This window comes from Protopterus annectens, chromosome 3.part1 (genome assembly GCF_019279795.1).
Source record: "Protopterus annectens isolate FY-2018-M chromosome 3.part1, PAN1.0, whole genome shotgun sequence".
NCBI lineage: Eukaryota > Metazoa > Chordata > Ceratodontiformes > Protopteridae > Protopterus > Protopterus annectens.
The window spans coordinates 1,226,847,246-1,226,873,459 of NC_056732.1; the positions used below are offsets into that span (position 1 = coordinate 1,226,847,246).

The following is a 26,214-nucleotide window of genomic DNA, read 5'->3' on the forward strand; positions in this document are numbered from 1 at the left end:
CACTAAACCACCAGCTGCCAAAGTATTGCACAAAGGGGTTTCATCACACGGCTTGGAAAGTGGATGCTCTGTCTTTCAGTTGGAAAAACCTTCATGTGTATGCCTTTCCACCTCTACCTCTTCTTCCAAAGGTACTGTTAAAGGTCAGACAAGACAGGCCAAGGATGATTTTGATAGCTCCAGATTGGCCTCGGCAACACTGGTACCCTGTACTGAGGAGTCTGGTAAAGAAGCCTCCATGGCCTTTACCTCTGATTCCTCATCTGTTATCTCAGAAGGAAGGTCATCTGCTCAATGTCAAGCTACACTCTCTTCATCTAACAGCTTGGCATATTCTGTGTTGAAACACAGCAGGTCTCAACTTCCTCAACAAGTTTTAAATGTGATTATGGAAGCTAGAAGACCTAGTACAAGGAAAGTGTATGCAGAAAAATGGAAGAGATTTTTATTTTGGAGTACAGCAAGGCATTTGGAGATTTCTGAGCCTAATTTGAGTGTGGCTCTTCAATATCTTACTGAATTGTTGGACAAAGGTTTGTCCTTCTCTTCCATAAAGATTCATGCTGCAGCAATTTCAGCTCACTATGATTGTGACCCACCTTTGTTTTCGCATCCTTTGTTCAAGCAGTTTCTTAGAGGGGCAAAGAATATAAGACCCCCACGTAGAGCTCCTACTCCTGCTTGGGATCTCAATTTTGTGTTGGAAAAACTTACTCTACAACCTTTTGAGCCTGCAGCTACTGCTGAATTGAAATACTTGTCATGGAAGACTGCTTTTCTGCTGGCTATTACTTCTGCAAGAAGGGTGTCTGAGTTGCAGGCCCTTATGGCAGTAGAGCCCTTTTGATTTTCCATAAGGATAGGGTATCATTACGCACTAATCCTTCTTTTATGCCTAAGGTGGTTTCTAGTGTGGCTTTAAACCAAACTATTCATTTGCCTACGTTTTTGCAGAACCTCAAAATAAAGGGGAAAAGATTTTGCACACTTTAGATGTACACAGGCAATTGCGTTATTATTTAAGCAGGACTAAGGATTTTAGGCAGTCTCAGCAGTTGTTTGTTTCTTTTGCTTTGAGTTCTCAGGGCAAGCCTGTGTCAAAACAAACTATTTCTAGGTGGATTGGCTTTTGCATTGCATTTTGTTATTCCCATCATGGCAAGGAGATTCCAGCTGGGATTAGGCCTCATTCCACTAGGGCTACTGCCACTTCAACAGCATTTCTAAGGGGTGGCAACTAAGGATATTTTGGAAGCAGCTACTTGGAGTTCAGTGCATACTTTCTCTAAGCATTATCACCTTCCTATCTACTCTAAGTCTAGGGCTGGTTTTGCCACAGCTGTTTTGCAAGGCATGTTGTCAGCTCCTACTTCTTTATAATTTGCCAGCCTCCCTTACCTCTGCTTTGGGATTCTACCCAATAGTCAGGACTGCAGCAATGGAAGGCGAAGAACATAGTACAGTTTTGTACCTACCATAAATGTAGATGTTCGAGGATTCCATTGCTGCAGTCCAATTTACCCTCCCTCCTTCCCCTCTGTATTCAGGGGTGGTTGTGTAGGTGAGTTTACATGCTTATATTTTTGTATATATTGTTGTATATATTGTACATGTTTTTGGTGCAGGTTTTTTGGGACTTGTCTTTTTAGGATCTTCTGACATCTGGGGCAAGAAAAGACTGAGGATATGACGTCGGTCATGCGCATTAGTACCCTGGCGTACTGACGTCAGTCTAATGCGCCCTGACCGACGTCAGCCTTATACTCTGGTATTCGGGCCGACTGGGACGCGGACTATACCCAATAGTCAGGACTGCAGCAATGGAATCCTCGAACATCTACATTTATGGTAGGTACAAAACTGTACTTTGCCACTAACTTGGAGGTGTGGGTATCCTTTATGAATATGGATACTCCCCCTCCTTTTGTGGTTCGGTCCGGATTTTGGGGCCGGAACGCATGATATGAGGTATAACCTGATAGTGCTGGGGTGCTCTCAGGAGCCTTGAACCAGGTTTCAGTCACAGCACAAACATCGATGTTCTCCATACTGAGGAGGGCTTCGAGGGCGTGCATCTTGAGGTTTAGACTTCTGGCATTGAGCAGTATTACCCTTAGTTTTCTCCATTTTTGTTTTCTAGGGCGGTAGGTTTATCATTTGAGCCTTGCCTAAAAAGGCACTATGGGGTGGCAAGAGCCTTTGCCAATATCCGGAAGCCCAGGGTGACAGGTGCAAGCCGTCCCTTTAAAGCAGCGTGGCTTGTCAAGCATGTCATCCCAGGCAGACAGACATTGGATCCCCTTAGAATGACACCAGTAATTAAGCCAATTATTAAAGCTGATCATTTTGTCTCTGTATTGTGGCATCATTCTTGGTGAGGGTAGGATACTGCTCAGGGTCAGTCATACCGGCCTGGGCTACATAATCTGAGAGCTCCTCTATGTCTCTCTTCATGTAGTCCAGGGAGGTACGTCTCAGGTCGTTCACACCGGCATGGACAATGACTGAGTCATACTTGTACTTGCTGTGGAGTGACCTGAGTGCTTGTGTTATGTGGCGGATTCTAGCGCCTGACAGGCAGCTAACTGTGATCTTTTCCTTGTTCAGTCTGGTGAGAGGGACGTCAGTGTGTCTGACTATGGAGTCACCTATAACAAGTGTGTCTGGCATTGTGTTTGGCCTTAATTTGAAGTCTGAAACTCAAACATATGTATTATTTAGTGATTTCAGTCCTCAGATCATCCGTGATTTGCCAGAAAACCACAGAGTTTGAGGAACAGACCAAAAATATGAGCTAAAAATCTGGACATTCTGCAAAAATCTGTGCAGTTGAGAGGTATGCAGAGAAGTTATTCTCAAAGACACATACTGGTCCCTCCAGCATGTCCTATTTGTGTCACAAGTGAGTCTTAAGTCCTTAGATTGGGTTATTTCTGATGTTTTGTTTTTCAGATATGTAGAAGGTCCATTAGTGTGTGATCCAGGGATGCCTTCCTTGTATGCCAGACATGGAGCACACTTTAACAGACTGTAGGAGACCAGGTGTAGTGATGTTGGAGCTTTTAAGGTGGTTCACAGAAGACGCGTTTGCACCCAGTTTCCCTGAGTAACCTGTGTGGATGTTCCAGTTGTGTGCCTGGTTAAGTACCATACCAAAGGAGGACTTGTACTGCTTAATTGGTTTGATGGGGGCTGAATACAGTTGAACAATGATTTCCTCTGACCTTGATGACATACCATTGCTTATAAGTTGTGCAGCATAGAATGATTTCCTTACTACCATGGACACATGGTGGTCAGAGGTTAGGTTGTCTGTATCCATCCCTAAATACCCAACTACTGGATCTACTCTTAGGGCCGTGTTATTGATGGAGGTAGTTTCAAGGGGTGGCTGACCTTCTCAAAGGGTACTATTATTCATTTCTTGGCACAGAATTACACACCGTAGCTCTGATGCTTATTTGAGTTAGCCCTTCTTGGAGGATATTTGTAAACTGAGGGGGGATTCTCTAACTGCAGTTAAGTTGCCGTCATCAGCAAACTTGGGTATGCCAAAGGCCATTGACATTGGCTTTGATTGCTGAGAAGTAGATGGCAAAAAGGACTGGACCCGGCAAAGAGCCCTGAGGGACACCAGGTGACCATCTTGTCTATGGAGGTGGACTCCCCTGTATTAACTAGATGGACCTGAGAGCCACCATGACTATCCATTAGTTTATACTTAGTGTGAAGGCTGCCAGCCTAGCCAGATAGAATTTTAGAGATAATTCTGTCATCTGTAAATATTAATGTAACCGTACACTCTGCAGGCAGAAAGCTGACCAAGTAAAGCATGCTGTGACCCTTTAATCTAAGGTCGGCTCCAGCCAGTCTAGATTAAGACATTCTTTCTATTGTTTTAATCAAGAGTTAAATTGCTAGATTTAAACATGCAAATGTAATTTTATTGCTCTGCTTCCTGACCAGCTGCAAGATAATACAAGGAGATGTTAAGAATGTAAATGTAGTTTCTGTTACCCTGGGAACCCAGGGAAGTGTGAAGAATGATGTAATGGGAACCAGGAATGTGATTTTAAAAACAGAGAATCAGATTAAGCATTTTTGTCTTGACCATCCAATTCAACAGCACTGTCTTGCTCTTTTATGTAAGTTATTTTAGAAGTAGGTTTCCTCCTAGAAATAGCTAGAAACTAGAAAGATTTGACTGAGTTTTTCTGTGATGTCAGAACGGTAGTACTGAATTATTTTAAGTATTTCTGTGTGATCTCTGAACTCTTGACTAGCAGATCTGGACCCTATAGCTGTTTCAGTGGGGAGTCTTATTGGGGACCTGGAGAGCAAGAGAGCGATCAGCCCCGTACTGTGATCTCTGTATGCTCTTAAGGAAAATTGCACTTTACTGTGTGTATTTGTTATCCTTTACTCCTATATGAGATGCCCCTCACAGGTGTTAGTGGTAAGGATTGAGGCTTCTTGATTGCTGGCCCAGGGCACAGGCGTCGCACTTAGTTTTATGAGTTTGTCTACACCGCTCAAGTACGCTACTGTATCAACCGCTTTGACCATATTAAGGTAGGTATGCACCATTTTGCCCTTGTTCATGGCATGCTCTGTCCTTGAAGAAACCAAGTGAAGCTAGATCTAGTGTCTGAAGATTTCCTTTGTCATGATTAACCTCCATGGTAAATCTTCCCATGACTTTACATTTGAAACTAGTCTATCTTAGGAGTCTGTAGTTTTTCAGGGTCCATAGACTGCCCACCCTTGCTTACAGAGATTGTTGCAGTTCTCCATTCATGTGGTACAAAGTCTATCTAGAGTCTATGGTTAAATAGTGATTTTGTGCGTCCTTAGGCCATGTTTCATGCTATTTAGGAGGCATCCTGGGATATTAAGGCTCATTAATGTGGTATTCTTTGCCGTGGAGTGCATGGTGTGGGCCTGCTCTGTGGTGATTTTTTTGGTAGTGGGGGATTATGCTCAGTAGTATTTCGAGAGGGTTGACTAGGGGAAGTGGGCTAAAACTGGAGTTTTGTTTGCCAGTAGATTTGCTGCATCATTTGGCTCAATGTAGGTGGCTTCATTTACAGTTCTGTGTATTGTTTGTTGACTTTGAGGTTTTGAATAAAGGTAGAGAAAGCCTTATGGCTGTCCTTGGCCTGGGAGGCTGTTTTTACCTCAAATTTGGCTTTGGTAGACTTGACTTGGCCCTGAGTTGCTTGTTAAGAGTGAGAATTTTTTATCCCACAGAGCATTGTACTTCTCCCTCTTGTTATACAACCCACATTTACTGAGATTCCACCAGGGTGGTTTGTTTGTGTTTATTCCTGGTAGTCATAGCTGTCCCTGTGCATCTGTTGATATGGTTGTACAGGATCTGTGAACATTGCTGTGTACACATCAGCATTACCAGGACTTGTAGGGGACTTGAAATTTTGCTATGTTATCACTTAATAGTAGGAAGTTTTCCTTAAAATAGTTATTAAATGTATCGGGGTTAGCACTGGTTATGGGTTTTGTTTTTATTTCAATGGAGACAGCTTTATGGTCTGACTTCAACAGGTGTAACAGACATTACACTAGGGGGTGTAGCATTCTAACATGTTCTCACCCCTGAAGGGCATATGAGCTATTCTGGCCCAGGGTAGTTGTATTGAAGTCCAGGAATCACTGGGGCTGCATATTCAGGGTTGTGTAAGATTCCCAGTTTATACTGGAGTAGTTATTCATGAATATGGCAGTTTATTGAATGGTGAGTGACTCAAATAATATTTAGTATGTTAGATGTTTTTTGTCTCTCATAGCTTGTAAGAATATGGTATGGGAGTTTGGCCTGTGGTGATTTGGAAGTGGAAGAAGCTCAAATGCATCATTCTGTTTGACCAGCCTTGAGGTCTGATTGTTGTTAAGACATTATCAAGACATCTCAAAAAACAAGTAATCTCCGTGGTATCCCCGAAGTCTCAAAACAACCCACTAAAGTGTAGTGGGTCTAAAAACAAAACAGTGTAAGAAACTTCTCTGTGTGGAAGATTTTCAGTCCATATATTTCTAGTTAATCACTGTATGTTAATCAGATCAGACAATAGTAGTAGAAGTAGCGAACGTAAACTCGTCAAGTCAAAAAGTAATAATAGAAAATATATAATTCTATAGTATTACTAAGTATTCGAAAGTAATCCAAGCAAGGCAGGCAGTCTGTTTCCAGTCGAAAATCCTTTATTAAGTACACAGACAAGCGAGCCAAGTAAAACAAAAATAGAGTAATTTCCTCACAAGCTTTCTAAATATATATATACTTTTTATCCGGCATGGGAGTGGTTTACTGTGCTGTAAAACAGTGTTATTGGTACACATGTTAAATTCACATCCCTTCCCCCATCAGTGTGACATTCGAGCTGGTCCTGCCCTACCTAGTAGCTGTCATAATATATAGCCCTAATGTACTTTAATGGTACATATTATTTAACCAAATTATTAAGTCTGTGATTTTATACAAGGCAATATACTGCAATAATAAAGGATTTTCGACTGGAAACAGACTGCCTGCCTTGCTTGGATTACTTTTGAATACTTAGTAATACTGTAGAATTATATATTTTCTATTACTTTTTGACTTGAGTTTACGTTCGCTACTTCTATTACTATTGTCTGATCTGATTAATATACAGTGATTTACTAGAAATATATGGACTGAAAAACTTCCACACACAGAAGTTTCTTACACTGTTTTATCAAGGCATTTCCACATTTAGTCCCTCTCTGTGCAGTAGCTGATCTAAATGTGGGGGAAGGCATTGTAGCCTGCAGTGCCAGAGTGCTCTCCATGGCTTTAAGCCATGTCTTTACAACTTGGCAAATGTCTGCATTTTTAAGGTGAGGAAAACTTAGAGTGGTGTTTCTGTACTAGACTCATGGTATTAAGCAGTAGCCCAGTTACATGTTTTAAGGCTAATTTGCTATGTTGGCAGGCTTTTTAACTTAGCATTACCTAAAGGACAGTGTTTTCTCCAATGTTTGAAAGTCTAGAAGGGTACAGGTGCAGACCATCACTGGTAAGGCAATGTGGTCTGTCAAACCCAAATGACACATGCCCACAAACTTGGTGTGCTACTCCACCACAGCCCATAAGGCATAACAACATACCCAACACTCTAGTCATAGGTGACTATAGTCAGGCACACTGATGTTCCACTCACCAGGCTAAACAACGAGAAGGTTACTGTCAGCTGCCAGGATCCACCACATAACGCACACACTCAGGTCACTCCACAAGTGCAAATATGACTCTGTCATTGTCCATGTTGGTGTGAATGACTTGAGACGTACTTCCCTGGACGACGTGAAGAGAGACATGGAAGAGCTATCTGATCTTGTAGCCTAGTCTGGTATGACCCTAGCCCTGAGTAGCACCCTGCCATCACCCAGAATGATACAACAGTGCAAGGACAAAATGACAGACTTCAACAATTGACTAAGCTATTGGTGTCATTCTAAGGGGATCCAGTATCTGTATGCCTGGGATGACATGATCGACAGACCACGATGCTTTGCCAGAGATGGCCTGCATCTGTCGCCCTTGGGATTCTGGATACTGGCTAAGGCTCTTGCCACCCCTATAGTGCCTTTTTTAGGCAAGGTTCAAATGACAAACTCACCACCGTAACAGGTACAAGCAAGCAAAATGCTACTCAGTGCTAGAAGTCTAAACCTCAAATTGCACTCTCGAGGCACTCCTTAAAATGGAGAACATTGACGTCTGTGCAGTGACACGAGACCTGGTTCAAGGCTCCAGAGAGCATCCCTGCATTACCAGGCTATAATTCATGCCACACCTTTCGGCCACCTAACCTGGACAGAAACACTAAAGGTAGAGGCATGTCCATATTCATTAAGGATATCCACACCTCCAGGCTAGTTGCTCAGCATAATGCATCCGAGATTATCGGATTGCAACTAACTCTGGTCAAGACTGCAATCCAAATTGTTGTTTGCTACAGATCCCCCACCATGCCTCAGGATTCCCACTCCTCATTTCTTGATACACTAAAATATTAGGGTACAACCTAATACTGTAATAATGGGCGATTTCAACTACCCCAACATAAACTGGGAAAACTCGTGTACCAACTCTCTTGCTCAACGTTTTCTGGAATTCATAAATTCCAACACCTTGAATCAACTTATTCACACCCCCACCAGGGGCAGCAGTATCCTAGACCTGGTCATTACCAACATGGGCAACCAGTGTTCCACACCAGAGGTCAATTCCTCGTTGGTCAGATCTGACCACAACTAATCACCCTAGACATCCACATCCCACCCCCATTAGGGAAACCATAAAAAATTTCTCCAAAGCCAGCTTCACACTCAAGACAGAAGTGGCAAACTTCATGACACACATACAGATGGACAATAGAGGTCAAATTAGTTTGTGGGCTAAGGTTAGTTGGGTGCACTGTAGATGGTGGGAGAACTCTAGCCATTTTAGGTCGGTAATAACATGGCAATGATGAGAACGGTGTGGTTTTCCCAAGGCAAGTTTAGCTAGTTTATTGTAACAAGATTGTAATTTATTATTAAGGGTTGTGTGCAGATTAGTAAAAATGGCACTACCATATAGAAGGGAGGGGGGTGAGTAAGGTAGTCACTAGTTTTTTTTTGTTATATTTATCCAGGTAGAGCTTGTGGCGACAGTTTGCCAAGTTTGAAGTGGGTTTTCTTTATAGCAGTTAGGATATGTGTGGTTCGTATGTGAGTTTATATATTGTTATACCTAGTAGTTTGGCTGTTTTCACAAGTAGTTTTACAGTGCCATCTTTAGCAAGAATTTTGAAGTATGTCAGGAGATTTTGTAGAGAAAAGTAAAAGTTTAGTTTTTTGGGGGTTAAGCATAAGTTGTGCATCAATAAGCCATGATTCAGTAGAAGTAAAGGAATCTTGTGCAACTATGAGAAGGTCTAAGAAATTGTTGGAGGTAGATTTGCATTTAAGATTTTACTGGTCTTTGCCGCTTAGTTTCTCCAGAAAAGAAGCACCATTTTTCGGCTTGACTGTGGAACAAACTACCATTTCCCCCCTTTATCTCTCATTGACATATGACTTTGGGGACCATGACATTCTTGTGGAGAGACTGGAACATTACTGTGGTCTCTCCAGTATGGTTCTTAATTGGTTTTCTGCCTGTTTAACAGTATGTACTATGTGTTTGCTGAGGTTAACTCCTCATCTTTGTCCTCTCCTCTCTCTTGTGAGGTACTGCAGGGTTCAATTATTCAACATCTTCTTATTCCCACTAGGAGAAGTTATCTGTTTGAGAGGTCTATAGTATCCCTGTTCTACTGATGACACCCAGCTTTACCTCTTGTTACCTCATGATTCTATGCAAGTCCCCACCTCTCTTTCATATGATTTGGAACTCATCCGTGACTGGATAGTCAGTAACAGGATAAAGCTCAATTCCTCAAAGACTAAGGCTTTTATGGTAAATGCCAACTTGAAGGACTCCTCCCATCCAGTTTTATCACCTGACATCTTAGGTGTGCAATCTCTGCATGATTCTTGATGACAGGTCAGCTCTTTAAGGACCACATTTCAGTTGTCATCAAGCTCTCCTGTCGCCATCAATAGAACATCAGCTGCATCAAGCACCTTATTCCTCCTGCTGAACTTCAGCTGTAGTCCATGCATTTGTTCCATCATTGCTGGACTACTGTAATGCTTTATTGGCCTGCCTAAATCTGAGTTGGCTCCTCTTCAGCTTGTTCAGAATTCTGATGCCCACCTTTTTGGGATTCCTCACTGCCATATTTCCCCCAATCCATAGTGAATTCCATTGGTTAGCTGTCGGACCATGTATTAATGTCTTGGTTTTAGTTTGACATTTATAATTTAGGCTCTCCCTCTGAGAGCTTTCCTTTACTCTTATAGTCCAAGTCAGAAATTTCATTCCAGTTCTATGGGATTGCTTGAGGTTCCTTCTCATCATCTTCATATGCAAGGCCTTTGTTGTTTTAGCTATCAAGGCTCTTTTTTTATTGAACCAGCCCCCCAAATGGCAAAGTAATTCACCTATTTCTGCTCCTTTTAAGAATTGTCTCAAAACATACCTTTTTGACTTTATTTTTAGTTAATTTAGTGTCTTAATGTTTGTATTTTCTTAGTGTTTGTTACTTAACTTGTATGGGACCTAGGTTTGGGTACTTCAGTAAACTTGAATTTGAAATTTTGAATTTATTCGTACAGGTGCTGTTATGGTGAGTACTCTCTCAACTCGTGTTACTGCATCAGTATGTGTAGAGCTCAGCATGATTTGGCATACATTGCTGTTGAACTAAGGTGCAATTATTTGTATGCATTGTTTGCCTTGCACATTGAATTGTTTGCTTTCTTTCAGACCTGAACAGAGCCAAACAAAATCACTTGTAGTCCTTGCTGCCACTTGGTTACAATAATTCCTGTGGACATATATGTATGAAACAATTGAAGTTTGGGTATAACTTTTGAGCTAGATGAAGTATGACATTTTGGGCTTAAGTTTACAGTACCCTTGGTGGATTTCCAAGATGGCTGCACACTGAGTAACAGTTTAATTTTGGTTCTCCCAGTGTGAAAACAGAAACTCAGAAAAGAGACAATAAATTTGTCTTTTTGGGTTAAGTTCAGTAAGTGACTGCACTGCCTGGATGTCAGCCAAAACATTTGGAGAAACAAAGAAAATCAATCACAAAAGGTGAGGAGAAAACACTAGCTGGGAATAATCATGCTGCTATTCAATAAAAGGTAATCCAAGCTCCAGCTATGGTGCAGTACAGGAATTCCAGTAATCTAGATGAAAAAGTATGTCCTCAGAGTTGATAAACGGAACACTGAAGGAATATATTAACTGAAAAGGCTGGAAAAAATTGAAGAAGCTTTAAACAGATATTCAGATGAGCTGATAGAACTGCAAAAAAATCAGAGGTCAAAATAAAGAAAAGGCTGGCTGAGTATGAGACTGATCAAGAGGAGATGTTTCAAAAATGGTATAATTGGAGGATATGACACACAGGGAAAACCTGATATTTTCTTCTGTAACAGAGAAACTGGAAGGAACAGACTTAATTTTATGAAATCACGAATGAGCAGCAAAACTGATATTTCATAGCAGTAGCTGTTAATTGAAAGGACACATCATGTGCATGCTCCAAACTTGGCTGTGAGAAAGTGCCCTAGACCTCTTATAGTAAAGATGCAATCCTACCAGCAGAAAGAGTTGATTCTGACAAAACTGCGGCAGTACAAAGTGCTAAAAGTTGGGAACAGTAGAGTATTTCTGGAAAATGATTAGTCAGTTTAGTGTAGTGTGGCAGAAAAGGAGTCATTTTTTTCCATTACTCGGATAATGTAGAAAAGCAGGTATGATATTCAAACTGCCGTATCCAGCTGTCTTCAGAATATTTTTTCCCGGAGTATGTCATTTTTGATGCAGAGCATGTTAGAGGATATGCAAATGTTTATCCAAGTGAAAAGTGAGCTGTCAAACATAAGGTGATTCTCTTGCTTCTTCTGATAATAAAGTTCATAGACTGTGCCAGTGAAACTTTTCCAGTATTCCAAAGAAAAAAGCTTGAGGCAGAAAGGCACAAGACATTGACTAGAACCATGAGTTTGTTGGAAATGAACCCAAGACTAGAGTTGTGTGATGAAAATCAATAGGAAGAAAACCAGCAACTTGAAAATGAATAAATGTGGAATTACAAAGCATTAGTAACATTTGTTCATAGGTAGATACTAGGCTATCTGCCCTAGGGCATTTATAAGCCTAGCCAGAGTGTATTAGGCTTCATCCTCCCTATTAGATTAGCCTACTGTGCCTCTGTAAAGTAGGTCACAGAAGGTACCCTTTTAAGATTAGTTTACTGTGCCTCTGTCTAGCAGGGACACAGAAGAGATCCCAGGGGTGAATTTGCGATTTCCCATCCACGCGTCCAGATTTTGCTTGAAGAGGGTCAGCGAGGGGTTATGTCTAACATGAATTGGGATTCTATTCCAGAGTGAGGGAAGCCTCTGGGAAATGAATCTGTCCCTCCAGCATGTCCTATTTATTTTTGTGCTGAGGTTTAGGTCCCTGGAGCGTGTAGCTCTAAGGGACTTGGATTTTTTGAGGTGGAGCATGTCCATTAATTCTGGGTTTGACATGGTTTTGTACGTCAGGCATAGATCGCCTCTGAGTAGGCGGTAAGCAACTGAGTAGAGCTGGAGTTTCTTTAGTCAAGCTGCGTAGGACATCTGTTTGTATCCCATGATCCTCTTGGGTGGTACTTTTGGGGTGTCTCCAGTTGCAGGTGTCTGGTAAGGTACATCTTAAAAGGGGCATTGTATTCAATTATGGGCCTGATTAGTGATGAGTAGAGGGGCACAATGACCTCTCTTGATCTAGATGCGAACCCTTTCGTGATAAGGTGGGCTATATAGAAGGTCTTTCTAACCACTTTGGCAATGTGATTATCAAAGGAGAGATTACTATCTACATTGGTCCCCAAATCTCTAATAATTATTTCCGTACTTAATGGATTACCACCTATGTGGTAATTTGTGGGCATCTTGTTTTTCCCAAAGGGGATGACTATGCACTTTTTAGCATTTAGCTTGAGGCCGTGGCTCTGGCACCAACCATCCATCTGCGAGACCCTTTTGGAGGATGCTTGTGTCAGCCGGAGATTCGATTATGGTCCCCAGTTTGCAGTCATCTGTGAACTTTGTCAGCCATAACCCCCCCGTGTTAGCCTGAACCTCAGAAGTGTATACCGAACAAGAGAGGTCCCAGAACTGAGCCATGTGGGACGCCACTTGTAACTGTTTTGGATTCGGACATGGCACCTGCGATTCTGACCATGTTGGTTCTATCTCTGAGCCAGTTTGCAACCCATCTTGTGATATAGGGGTTGATTTTTAAGCTGGTAAGCTTATTTATGATGCCCGAGTGGGGTATTGTGTCGAAGGCTTTTGCGAGGTCCAGGTAGGCTGTGTGGACTACCTTGCCCTCATCTATGGCTTTGGTAACTATTTCAAAGAAATCAACTAGGTTTAAGAGGCAAGATCTGCCCTTAACAAAGCTGAATTGGGTAGGGTCCAGTGTCTGGAGGCTCCCAATGTCTTTGAGTTCCATGATAATACACTCCATAGCTTTACAGACCAGACTAGTCAGGCTTATGGGGCGATAGTTTCTGGGGTCCATTGTGGCACTATCTTTGTGGAGTGGGACCACTGTAGCTGTATGCCATTCTTTGGGTACATATCCCTGTAGTAAGGCTAAGTTTGAACAGTGACTTAATGTGAGGGTTCAGTTCTTCTTGGAGCTCGTGTAAGACACCGCCTGGGACACCATCCGGTCCCATAGATGCTGTGTTTTTTTGCTTTGGTGAGGGCAGCTTTCACCTGTGCATCTGTGATGTCAGGGAGGTTACATTCAGTTGGGATAGGCATTTGCTCCTTTGGAGGGGAAGGGGGGGAGAAGTTTGCGCTGAATCTGTCTGCCAGGATGTCAGCTATGTCTGTAGGTTCGGTATATTTTGTACCGTTATGCAACAATTCAGAGCATATCTGGGAGTTTCTGCCCATGTTCCTGACAAAACTAAAGAAGGCCTTTTGATTATCTTTAGTGTCTAGGGCAATTTTTCTTTCGAAACTGGCCTTTGATGATTTTATGAGGATCGAAGATTTTTGCTAATACTGATCAGCGATGCCTTCCCTTTTTGGGATTTTGCTCTGTCATGTAGTAGCTTCCTCCTTCTGTTGTATAGTTTATTTATGGCCGGGGTCCACCAGACCAGTCTCCTGTTTTTGGAGGAGTGAGTCTTGGTTTTATTTGGGATAGCACAATCCATGCATTCCTGCAGGTGCTCATAGAATGCATTTGTAAAGGATTCTGTGGGTTGGGCTGTATTATCCTCTGGCCCAGGGGCTTTGAAGGATCCCACCTCAGTCTTGAGAAGTGCAAAGTTGGCTTTTGAGAAATTCTTTACAGTGATTTCCTTGGCTGGGGGTGGGGACGGGATATGGATGTCCAGGGAAATTTGTTTATGGTCTGATTTTACCAGTGAGGGGTTTACCTCTTGTGTGGAACATAGTCCCCATGTTGGTGATGACCAGGTCCAATATGTTGTTCCCTCTTGTGGGAGTGGTGACCAGTTGTTCCATTGCGTTAGTTTATAAATTCAAGGAACCGTTGGGCGAGGGTGTTTGTGCTTGAATAGTTTTCCCAGTCAATGTTTGGGTAGTTGAAGTCACCCAATAACAGTGTTTGGAGAGACCTTCATATTCTCCAGTGTTCTCAGGAATGCCAAGTGGGGTTCCTGTAATAGGGAGCGTGTTCTGTAGCAGGCTACAAACTGAAAGGCAGTTTTGCCTGCTGTTAGTTGCACATGGATGGTTTCCGATGCTTCGTGCAGTGCCACTAACCTGGAGATGTAGGCATCTTTGATGAATATAGATACTCCCCCTCCTTTCGTGCAGTGCCACTAACCTGGAGATGTAGGTATCTTTGAATATAGATACTCCCCCCTCCTTTTGTGCTTTGGTCCGAGTTTTGGGGCCGAAACGCATGGTATGAGTTATAACCTGGTAGTGCTGGGGTGCTCTCAGGAGCCTTGAACCAGGTTTCTGTTACTGCACAGACGCCTATTTTCTACATACTGAGGAGAGCCTCGAGTGCGTGCATCTTGAGGTTTAGACTTCTGGCATTGAGTAGCATTATTTTTAGTTTTTTATCCTTGGGTCGAATGTGGAGGTGGGTTTGTCCTTTGAGCCTCGTCTAAAAAAGGCACTATGGGGGTGGCAAGAGACTTGGCCAGTATACGAAAGCCTAAGGGTGACAGGTGCAAGCCGTCCCTAGCGAAGCAATGTGGCTTGTCGAGCATGTCATCCCAGGCTGACAGACACTGGATCCCCTTTGAATGACACCAATACTTTAGCCAATTGTTGAAACTGATCATTTTGTCTTTATACTGTGGCATCATTCTTGGTGAGGGCAAGATGCTACTCAAGGTCAGGGTCATACCAGCCTGGGCTACATGGTCATTCACACCAGCATGGACAATGACAGAGTCATACTTGTACTTGCTTTGGAGTGACCTGAGTGCTTGTGTTATGTGGCGGATCCTGGCACCCAACAGGCAGCTTACAGTGACCTTCTCCTTGTTCAGTCTGATGAGCGGGACGTCAGTGTGCCGCACAGTGAGTCCCCTATGACAAGTGTATTTGGTGTGTTTGGCCTTAAGGGCTGTGACTGTGAGGCACACTGATTTTGTGAGATATGTGATTCATGGGTATTGTTGAGGGGTGGCTGTTGCTTGGATATCTGCTTAGGAGGTCTTTGCTGTTTAGGCAGATTTTTATTTAGAGCCTCTGAGTGTTTTTGTGTGTTTGTGTGTTGGGTATGCAGATGCAATAGGTCTGTGTGAGATTGGATTTGTGGTGTGGGTGGTTACCTTTTCCTCCTGACTGACTGCCAGTCTTGGGTTGAGAGAGCTCTGCCTCCATTTTGGCTGTGTAACTGCATCTCTCACATGTATTAGAGTTTGTTGGAAGGAGGAGAGGGGTGTCTGTGTACATAAGGCAATTGTAACATTGCCTCAAAATTCCCAGATTCACCAGCTGGACTGGAGAGTAACCTTGAAACTGACCCTTGGACATACCAGATTAGTATTGGGATCTGTTTTTTACTGATCAGATTAGGGAAGGGAAATGATTTTTCACTTGATCAGGAAGGACCAATCGGGAGCCTAATACTTATGAGAAGTCAAGGAGGGTGTAGTGCTTTAGTTTGTGTTTCCTTATAAGAGCTGAGCAAGTGCAGGACTTTATAAAGAGAATAGAGTGATTACTTTGAGAGTTTGAACAGTTCTAAGGGAAAAAGTGAAGAGCAGACTTTCTGCAGCCTGGAATAGTTTAAACCTGCTTAGGCGGTGCTGCCCAACGCTGCTCAGTGTGCAAAACCACGCAAAAAGAGAGTTGTAGGGTTTTGAGAGAGAGATCAAGGAGTTTAGAAATGACCCGAAATGGCCAATAAAACTACAGCTTCTAGGTAGTAACCACTCCTGCAGGGACAGGCAGGCTGTTCAGTGTTGACCACTCCCACTGGTGAGCACAGAGACTTCCCTTTAGCCCAAGCAAGCACTGGCCTTCTAGAAACTTCCAAACAGTTCAGAACAGCAAATCTGTAACTGAACTTTCTTAACTTTCAGAAAGTGGGGAAAAAAGCAAGATTTTTTTTTCTTTTTGCTGTAGTTTAAAGGTAGCAGAGATACACAAGCAGCAAAATAATCACAACAGTGCAATAAATGACCCCACACTTGAGTGCTAGGCCAAAATCAGGTAAAATGCAGTTTTTAGAGAAAAAAAGTATTTTAAATTAAGTGCAACACAGGAAATGCAGTCAACAGGCCCTAGATGTGTTCCAAGTACTGTTACTGTTACAGATATAAACTTTAGCAAGCCAGAAAATGCCAAAACAGTAGGCGGCTAAGTAGTAAAACTTAACAAAAAATCAGAAGAAAATACTTGTGAAATATAGCAGAACAAAAAAAACTGGAAATATTTGTTAAACTTGTACTGGACTTCATGTCATTAATGTTTGGAAGAACATTAAGGAGAAGGGAGGAGTATAAGCAAAGAGGTAAGAGCTTTTTGTTCCTAACAGTATTTTTATAAAACATGATGTATACTGCATATTATACAGTAAAGCTTTTTCACATATTTGTGTGTAATAGGGATAGTAAACAGGTGACCCTTTGCTTTCCTCCTTTATTTCATCTTGTTCAGTTTTAAGAAATGTAGGCACTACAGTGTAGAAAGAGGAGAAAGTCTGGACAAAGTAGCATTATACAAGTAACATTGATTAGCTTTTTCATATTTTTGCATAAGGGGTATAACTAGATTAAGGCCCTTGGTTTGATCTAACAACACGTTTTAAGGGAAAACAAGTAAATAAAAGAACATTGAATGCAATGAAAAGCTTTCCTTTAGCAAATGTTCATAGTAAACATGAGATGCTTGTAGCTGAAGGCAGCTGAGTATCTAGTTGTGTTTCTATTGAGAAAACCTGATAAGGGCAATACAATAGAATACTTCTTTCAATGGCTATAAGATGCTTTCTAAAAACATTCAAGCTGTTTTCTACATCTAGGAGAGGCATAAAAATAAGATAAAAACAGATGGCAGTTAGTGGGCAGTTAGTGTAAGTAGAAACACGGGTTGTACCGTGGCCCTAACAGGGATGATCATCATTATTGGTCATTTTAAGCTTGTGAGCATAGCTGCCAATGTGGGACAGCTGTTCCTGTTAGGAGCATTGACCTTCATTATTTGAAGATGTACATAGTTTTCTGCATTAGTTAATAGGTTTTGGGGGTGTTTGTTTTTGAGAGTGTTAAGGCGGAGTTTTGTAAGATATGACATACATTCAGTGGATAGGACAAGAAGCAACTGTACAAAAGATCAAAGACCAACCTGACAACCATTGTGTATGCATGTAACATAAAAACTGAAACTAGACACTTAAAGCTGTTGTACAGTGTAACAGGTGGGAATAATAGCTTAAAATTACAACACTTTCCATATCTTTAAATGTGAATAATCTCACAGGTACATAGAGTAGTGAACAACATTAATCTGTAGAATGCAAATAGCTATGCTACAGGAGACACATTCAGAAAGAAGTGACTGTGAATTTGATAGAGGCTTTCAGGGTGGTTATCCAGTGGATTATCTGGGTCAAAGGAAAAGGAGTACTGCTATGAATTACTAGAGGAGCACCAGTAATGATAGGAGGAAAAAAGGTAGTGGAAGATTTGTATTAACAAGGACCTACTGGCAAGGGAGAAGAATTATGCTGGCATGTAGTTACATTCCACTTAAAACTGCAACAGTGGAGCTTAAGAAAATTCTGAGAGAAATAAGCTTTCAGCAGGGAATATTACTTAGAGGTGAGGTACTGGAATTTCATTTGTAGCAGCGAAGATGTATCTTGGGGGCCTAGAAAGGAAAATATAACAAAGGAGAGCAAAAATGTATGAAAATATTTGGTATGGAAAATGCATATTCAATAGTAGGAGCTCATAGAGAATTTATATATTCCCCGAGGTACAAAAACTGGGCTAGTCTAGACAGAAATTATATTTAACAGGAATGTGTGTATTTAATTGAAAGTTTTAATATGTATCTAATAACTGTTTCAGATCATGCGCCAGTAGTAACTAAATAAATATGTAGGATAATGTAATAAAAATGAGACCATTGTGCTTCCCCACCTATCTGTTAAAAAGGGAGGAATTTAAGGAATGGGTGTTGTAACTTTGATTTGTTGGGGAAGATAGAAATTTCTTCAGAAAATATGGCTAGGGAGTGGGATAAAATGAAAGTGGACTTAAAAAAATAGGGTAGAAATAAGAAAATTACATGATTAAGTAACAAGAATTATTTAGAGGGACTGAAACAGGTTAAAGGATTGTAGAATCTGAGGAATCTCAGAGCAGGTGCAACTGCAGAGTTTTAAAGAGAAAATAAGGGAATATATGGATAAATTGCATTAATTTAGAAAGATTGCTATAAAGCAACTGTGTTTAACAACTCCAAAAAAGTTTTTACCACAATGGCTCTTGCAACAGAAGGTAAAATGGGTGGTTTCCAAGTTTAGGGATCCTGTAACAAGGAACATTTTTTTTAATTTATTTTACATTTGTTGACCAGGCTAGTCTAACTGGGTATATGTCCATTTTCAGTAGAGGCCCAGGGAGATAATCTCCAAGACAAACACAGACCGACAAGATCATTAATGTTCCAAAAAATAGACATAGATGAAATATTTCTACACATTTCATAAAACTATTTACAGTATTTAGAGCTAATTATTTACATACACTAGTAGCTAATACAGCTTCATATTTCTGCATATGTGCTTTCATGTTGCACTAAAGGACAGTAATTAGAAGAGTGAGTAAAGTTAGTTAAGATACTAGTAGTGATAATGATTGTTTAGTCAGGGTTACTACAAGGGCAAAGTCAGTGTGTTTTCAGGAAGATTTTAAGTTTTTGTATAGAGAGTGATAAGGAAGGAAGGGAAGTAAGTTCACTAGGTAGAAGGTTCCACTTTTCCCCAATTATATTTCAGAACAGAGTCTCTCCTGCCATGTTAGCCTTATTAATGTTAATTAGGAGTTTATTTGATGAACGCAAGGCATTAAGATTTCTATAAGGGGTTATGATGTCTAGGAGTATTGGAGTATTAAGTTGGTTAAGGATCTTATGGACAATCGTAAGTTGGTGGATTTGAAGCTGATTTTGTAGTTCAAGCTACCCGAGCTGTTTGAGATTGACAGTGATGGGTTCTGAAAGGTTTACCAATGGCAAATCTGGCAATGCTGTTACAGGAGGTAGCTAGTTTGAGAAGATTATTTTTGGAAAGGTTTGTATATATTGGTGAGGCATAGAGAAGAGTAGAGATTAGATGGGAGTTTGGTAATGGTAGTTCTTGCTGTTGGTGTTCAGAAAGGTTTAATTTTATACAGGGAGCCCATTTTTATGTTAACTGATTTTATAATGTCAGTATGGGTGTCAAAGTTAAGGTTGTTGTGTATTGTAATCCCTAGAAGTTTGGTAGTAGAGTCTGGTGATATGAGGGTGCCATTATTAGAGATGACTGAGAAGTCTATTGGAAAATAACCAGAGTTTGTGTAGAACTGTTAGAAATATTTCAGAAAGTTTATGAAAAATGTGTGTAAAGCAGATGAAAGGTGGAAATCTAGAAATGTTTAAGGAAGAATGTAAGTATGCCAAGGTTAGAGGCAGATGAGGCTCAACTGCTGACAGTGGCAATTGGAGGAGATGCAGCGATGAAGAACCAAGCTACAGGAAAGCTTCCAGGAAACGATATTGCTGTGGGGAAGTTTGGAAGCTAGGTGGGAAGAACGTGATAGCAATCTGGAAGGATTTGTTTAACATTGTTTTACAAGAAACGCCAAAATCCTGGAAGAAAGTTGTGGTGACTATACTACCTAAAATGGCAAAGACCCATCAGATCCAACTTCATATAGGCCCATTTAAATTCTAAACCACGATTATAAAATGTTTTGTCTCTAATGCTTAAAGGAATTGCAAAGGTAATGCCAAAATTGATAGATATTGATCAATGTGGTTTTATAGAGAGATGTCAAGCATTTGACAACATAAATAAGACAGTGGTGGTCCGGAGGGAGGCAGAATATAGCAAAGTGATGCTGGTGGTGGGTCTTGACGCAAAGAGAACATTTGACAAAAGTAAGCTGAGATTTGTGAGCAGGCCAAAAGTATTTGCATTCCCTCCTAAAATAAGGTTGTTTGGGAAGATATGAGACATAAGAGCTGAAAATTAAAGGGGAAGTCCTCTGAGTTTTTATTGGGCAGAGGAGTTGGGCAGGGGGTATCCTCTTTCTCCTTTTGTTTGCATTATATTTGGAGCCATTGTCAAAGAAAACAAGGGACTCCGAAATTCAAGAATATCATTGGCATGGTAATGAAGAAAAGTTGTCTTCATTTGCAGATATTTTGTACCTGATAAAACCAGAAAAGGACATTTCAGTGCTGTGGAACATTGAGACAGTTACATTGAGACAGTTTCAGGTCTTTTTAGAATACAAAATTAATGAAGATTAAACAAAGGCAGTAATTGTATACTGTCTGCCCACACACGTGTCGGCAATACCCATATTTGTAGGGATATGATAAAATGAAGTATTTGGGAATATGGATTAAAAGGCATTCTGTTATGGCAATAAGGATATGTGGGGAGAAGACTAAACAGGATTGTGCAAAACCTGAGAAATTGGAAGCTATGTTTTATGAATATGGATAGCAAGATACAAGCAGTCCCTTTAGTTTTATACACAGGACAAGCATATTTTTATCAACTGGAGAAGTTGTTGATAGCAATTAATAGCGTTCACTGATTTTACCTGGGAGGGGAAGAGAGCAAGAATCAAGTGGGATAAGTGGATCCTTCCAATGGAACAAGGTGGTTTGGGATTACCTGACGTGAAAGCATATTTCAGAGCTACACATTTGAGGCTGCTGTACAATGCAGAAACCTATATTTCAATGTGGAAAGGAATGATGATGAAATAGGAGTGGAAGCTCAAGAAATATGGAGAAAGTAGGATTTTGTATGCAGATCCTTAAGGAGGGTAAGAATAACCAAACAGAATACTATATCTGTAAAGCAGCTAACTATTCTAAAAACTAACCCAACACAGAAATGGAGAAAGAAGATTTTGCTGATAGAGATGACTGCAATTAAGGGTACAGAGAAGATCAATGTTATACGTTTGAATGCTTAATTGTTCGAACCACTAAACATCGACCGTTAGTGATTGAACAATTAAATGTTCGAACATATAAAAAAATTATTTAAAAAAAAAACAAAGAAAATGTAAAGGGTGTCAGCAGGGGGCAAACCCCCATGCACCCCCCCACACCCTCTGCTACTTATATATACTAACTCCAAGATCGCACTTCAGTGTGCTACAGTGTGGAAATGGAAAACTTCCCATTTCCTACACTGTAGTGCGATCTTGGAGTTGGTTTAAGTAGTGGGGGTGCAGGGGGCTTGCCCCCCCTGCTTACACCCTTTATTTTATTTTTTAAATATTCGAACATTTAAATGTATGATCAATGAAGGTCGATCTTCAGCGATTCAAACATGTAAGCATTCGAATATTTAACATAGACCCTACAGAGAATAGGCCAAAGAGGGCTAGAATTTTCTGAAGAAAACTTGCAATGGAAACAATGTATTGGGAGCAAATAGAGAGGGGAAGGCAATAGAATGAGAAGTCAAAATAGACTGCAGGCTAGATATTGCCTTCTCTAGCAAGCATTGATATCAAAGTATGGGCAAAGAAAAAGGAATAGTGGAATCCTAACTGAATAACGAGCACTGGTAGAGTTTTTAGTAGAATCTATAACAAGCTGCTGTTAGAGATGATTAGTAGAGCATATAAAATATTGCATGATAGCTACAGGAATAGGAGAAGGTTAGAAAGGGTTGGGAAGAGACTGGATTAGCAATTCACAAAGAAACAATGGGAGGGTATATGTATGTTATACAGACCTGCATCTGGAGTGTTTCTCCCCAGACCTCTGCTGAAAATTCTGTTCCAAGTCGGACTTTCCTGGTAAACAAATGTTAAATAAAATAAAGTAAATGGCTCCCAAATTTGCAATAAAGTTTAGAAGATTTAGTATCTTTGCTTGGAAGTGTTTGTATTGGTATTTGTATACTTCAAGCTGATTCCAAAGAATTTTTCCTCCAGTAATTTGCATATGTTGGAAAAGTGATGGGAAAGAAGCAATTGAGAACACATTTTTGGGTGTGTAATGAGTTGGTAGACTTGAAAAAAATCCTGCATACTACTCTGTTAGAAATACTGGGTGAACAAATTGTGTGGCTAAGGAAATTAATTTTTTTTTAACTGTGATACAGAATCTGAATTGTCTAGACATAGTAAGGCCTTGCTAAGTTTAATTCTTGTGGCTGTCAAAAAAGCAATTACTAGAAAATGGAAAAGTCTAAACCAACTGTACTAGAAGTAGTGAATCTATAGTAAGTGTGATAAAAGAACAAAGTGGGATCTTTAGAAAAGGGTAGGAGGGAAAAAAAAAGAAATAAATGGGATTTTTGGGAACAAGACATGCAGGATGTTTTGGAGGAGTAGAGAGGAATAGAGTGAGCTATGTAATGTCCAAAAGTTTATAAGTGATGTATAATGATTACAGCTAAAAATGTCAAAATGGTTTCTTTGATTTTTATAATGTATAATTGTCTGTCATAACTGGTAATTCAGTAATGATATTTCTTTAAAAAAAAAGTTTGCAGTGCCTTTCTCAATAGACCTGAAAATAAGACTTTTTGGTTAAATTGCATCAGCAAAATGACTTATCTGGAATAAGTGTGTCATCTGCCTGTCTCTGTAGGCCAGAGTATTTCATAGTTACAGGCCATTCCATCTGTGGTACATCATGTTACTGCATAGTTTGGAGTGTGCATGGATGACATTTTTAGAGGTCTGAAATATAGCAAGTCCCAGAACTGTTAAAGCATTTTTTATTATGAGGTGCTGTACATTGTATTGCCTTGAAGAACAGCAACTTTGAGGTAATTTTAACAGTTAGGTATTTTAACAACAAAGGTGGCAGAGTCCCTCCTAGGGATGTAGAGTGGTGCATCTACTGGTCAGCAAAAAAGGCAGTTAAAATTTTGGACAGTTTTAGGCATCTAAATATTAATAGTGAACTGTCCTGTTTTATTCTGTTCTACAGCTGGCCCATGTAGAGCTGAGTATACAAAGTGTTTTTTGTCTAATGAACTACTTGTTAACATCTTTCCATTTAGTCTGGATTGATTGCAAATCCTGGAAAACTGGTGACTCCATAACTTTTCTGTTTACCTACTTCCATTCAGGTTAAGGAGAAAGAGAGTTGGAGCTTGTCCTAGCTCCCAGTGGGCTCAAAGCAGAAAACAATGCAAGTATATTGCAGGATGCACAAATGGCAGACATGGGCCATTTGGAGGATCACTGCTTTACCCTGTAGCATGCCTTATGCATTGTTTTATGCAAGGTTTTATGTTTACCAGTTTTTGTATTATATCTGGTGGTTAGTGTAGAGGACCGAAGCCTTTAAGTCATTAATGTGATGCTTTCGTGCCACTTGGTACATGGTTTGATTCCATCCACCTTCATCTGTCTACTGTGTGACTCTGTAAGTCACTTAACCACATAGCAAGCTGGGATCACCCCTGAAAAGGAGCTGTTTGTCCACTGGGCTTACCAGCACATTTATTTTGCTTAAAGGCTAAACAGGTTTCTAGCAATGTACTCTTAGTCTTGCTGAGCTGTTGAATTCTTTTTGTTGAATAAGCGCACTAGGAATCTAGAACACAAACAAGAATCTTCTGGCATACTACCTTTCCACTTTCATTGCTAATGGATGTAGTCTTACTTCATTCTGCCCCCCCCCCCCAATCCTACTAACCTCAGGCCTTGCAGGTCCACAGATTAGCTATTGACTCTTGTTCATGTCAGGAGAAAGTGAAACAGAACCCCTGATGCTGAGAGTGCAGACCTGAGCTGTCGAGTCCTTCCCTTCTCCCCTGTAGTGCATATCTCCATGATGGCAGGAAGCACAGATGTGCCTTGTATGTGTAGGATAACCCCATTATTCCCTAATAGTTAATGTGGTGGTGAGGGGTCCCACTAGAAAAAAAAAGTGAAGCAGCTATCCGATTTACCTTTTACACACTTTCTTAGACATCCATTTATCTGTACCCAGTAGTCAGAATAACATTATTCCTCTCTGTCTTAATACTGTTGACCTGACTTGCACCATGTTCTTTGTGCAGCACAAATTCATACTGCATACAGGTTTCTGGCTGCTGCTCCCTGGTTGATTATTGAGCATTACTCTGTTATCCTGTTTATCACGTGGTAGGAGTGAGAGCCCTGTGGCCCATTTGCTCCTTGTTAGAACATGTCAAGTAGACAAAGCGAGCTGTTGTCCATTGATGTGTACCTGAGATTTTCTTAAATCAATCTATTCTCATTGCACTTACCCATGTGTCTCAAGAGGGTGACATGCATTTGTCATGTCTGGGTTGTGTTTCTGCTTTCATGAGAGCCATTCCCTCAACCCTCTACCATTGAAGATCAAGTGCTTCATTGGTCTCTGGTCTTTACTAGAACTTCTAAGTACGCATTCTGGAAATGTTCATGTTTACCTCATCCAGCAATGTCTTCTCATTCCTGCATTAACTATGCTGGTTAAATTATGGTTATCTGGGTTGTAATCAAGTCTTCATCAGCATGTTCCAGTGGGTCTGGCTACATCATGCAGATTCTGGGAACTACAGACATTATTTAAGGGCTTTTGGAGAGAGCAGTTGAGATGATAGTTTGTAACCTTTTTTATCACTTAAAGGATTTGCGTAATGTTTATATAATATTGAAAAGGTAGAGTCCGCCTTCTGCTTGCCATTATGTTGAAATTGACTGACTGCTCCTTGAGATTGGTGAAACATTTCAGGACTCAGTATGCAGTAAGGTCCTGTCTCTCTCAGTGCAGGAAAAGCTTGATTTTTGGTCGTTTTCCTGTCTAGCTGTGGCTGCTTGAATACTTACATATGACATAGTGCTCCTAGTTCAGAAGATTATTCTAATGGTGTTTCAAGTCTTGGAAGAGGCCTGAACTTGCAAATAAAGTTGAGACTGATCTCTGGATCGCTCATTACGTATGAGCTGTAATGATTATTGGAAGAAGTATTATGAATTTTTGAGTTGGCATCCCACCTTAAGAACAAAATGGGGTTGCTGATTTGGAACTTAAAAGTATGGTATTGCATTTTATGGTCTCCTTTGTCTTGTCCTTTATTTAGGAAACAAGATGTAACATACACTGGGTACCCTTGAGGTGGAATAAGAATGCATTACAAGAATTTGTGTATATAAACCATAATAAGAAAAAGTACTAATTCCTAGGCTAGAAAATGCGTTTCTGTCATAACCCTGCACTCCGCATACAGCACAAAGTCCAGACTGCTATAGATGTCATCTGTCAGTTTATGCCCCTCATTTCAGAGTATCATTGCTTATCCCAGCTTACATCAAGGTCTACCTCATTATTCGAATTTATCACACAAAATTCTACATAACAGCCTCTGTGTTTCTCTAAAAAAGCAAACCCGAAATTATGACATCACCGTACAAAATCAGGAGTCAGGACTGTTAACACTCAGTTGTTCATCCATTTCACCTTTCTGAAACTCCTTTGACAGAAAAATAATTCAACAAAATAACTCCATATAATAGGAGTCATTTGTCTAAGATAAGACAAATCACAGAGTATGTGGCATTCAGAAAAAGAGATATTTTACTAATGCACCTGCTTTAGGGACAAAGGATATCCATTTTACCCTTGATGGGTATACTACAAAGTTAGTCTGAAGCATACCACAAAAATTCCTTTTGGGCATATGATGTGAAACTCTCACTTGCAAATATGTATACACAAACTGTAAATCTTAATAGTGCTAAGTTGTGGCACAACCTCTCCAGTATTTTTGTTGGCAAAAATCTGTGCTGTTATCAGTTGGGGATGGTACGTTGTGCTCTTAGACAGAGAGATCTATGTATATGCATACAGTGACCA

General features: G+C 40.5%; 1 protein-coding gene across 1 annotated transcript in view; it reads left to right on the forward strand.

Moving 5' to 3' along the window:
- LOC122797761 (DNA topoisomerase 1-like) overlaps window positions 1-26,214 on the forward strand; it is an 880,254-nt gene that overhangs the window by 119,713 nt on the left and 734,327 nt on the right. The window lies entirely within an intron of this gene.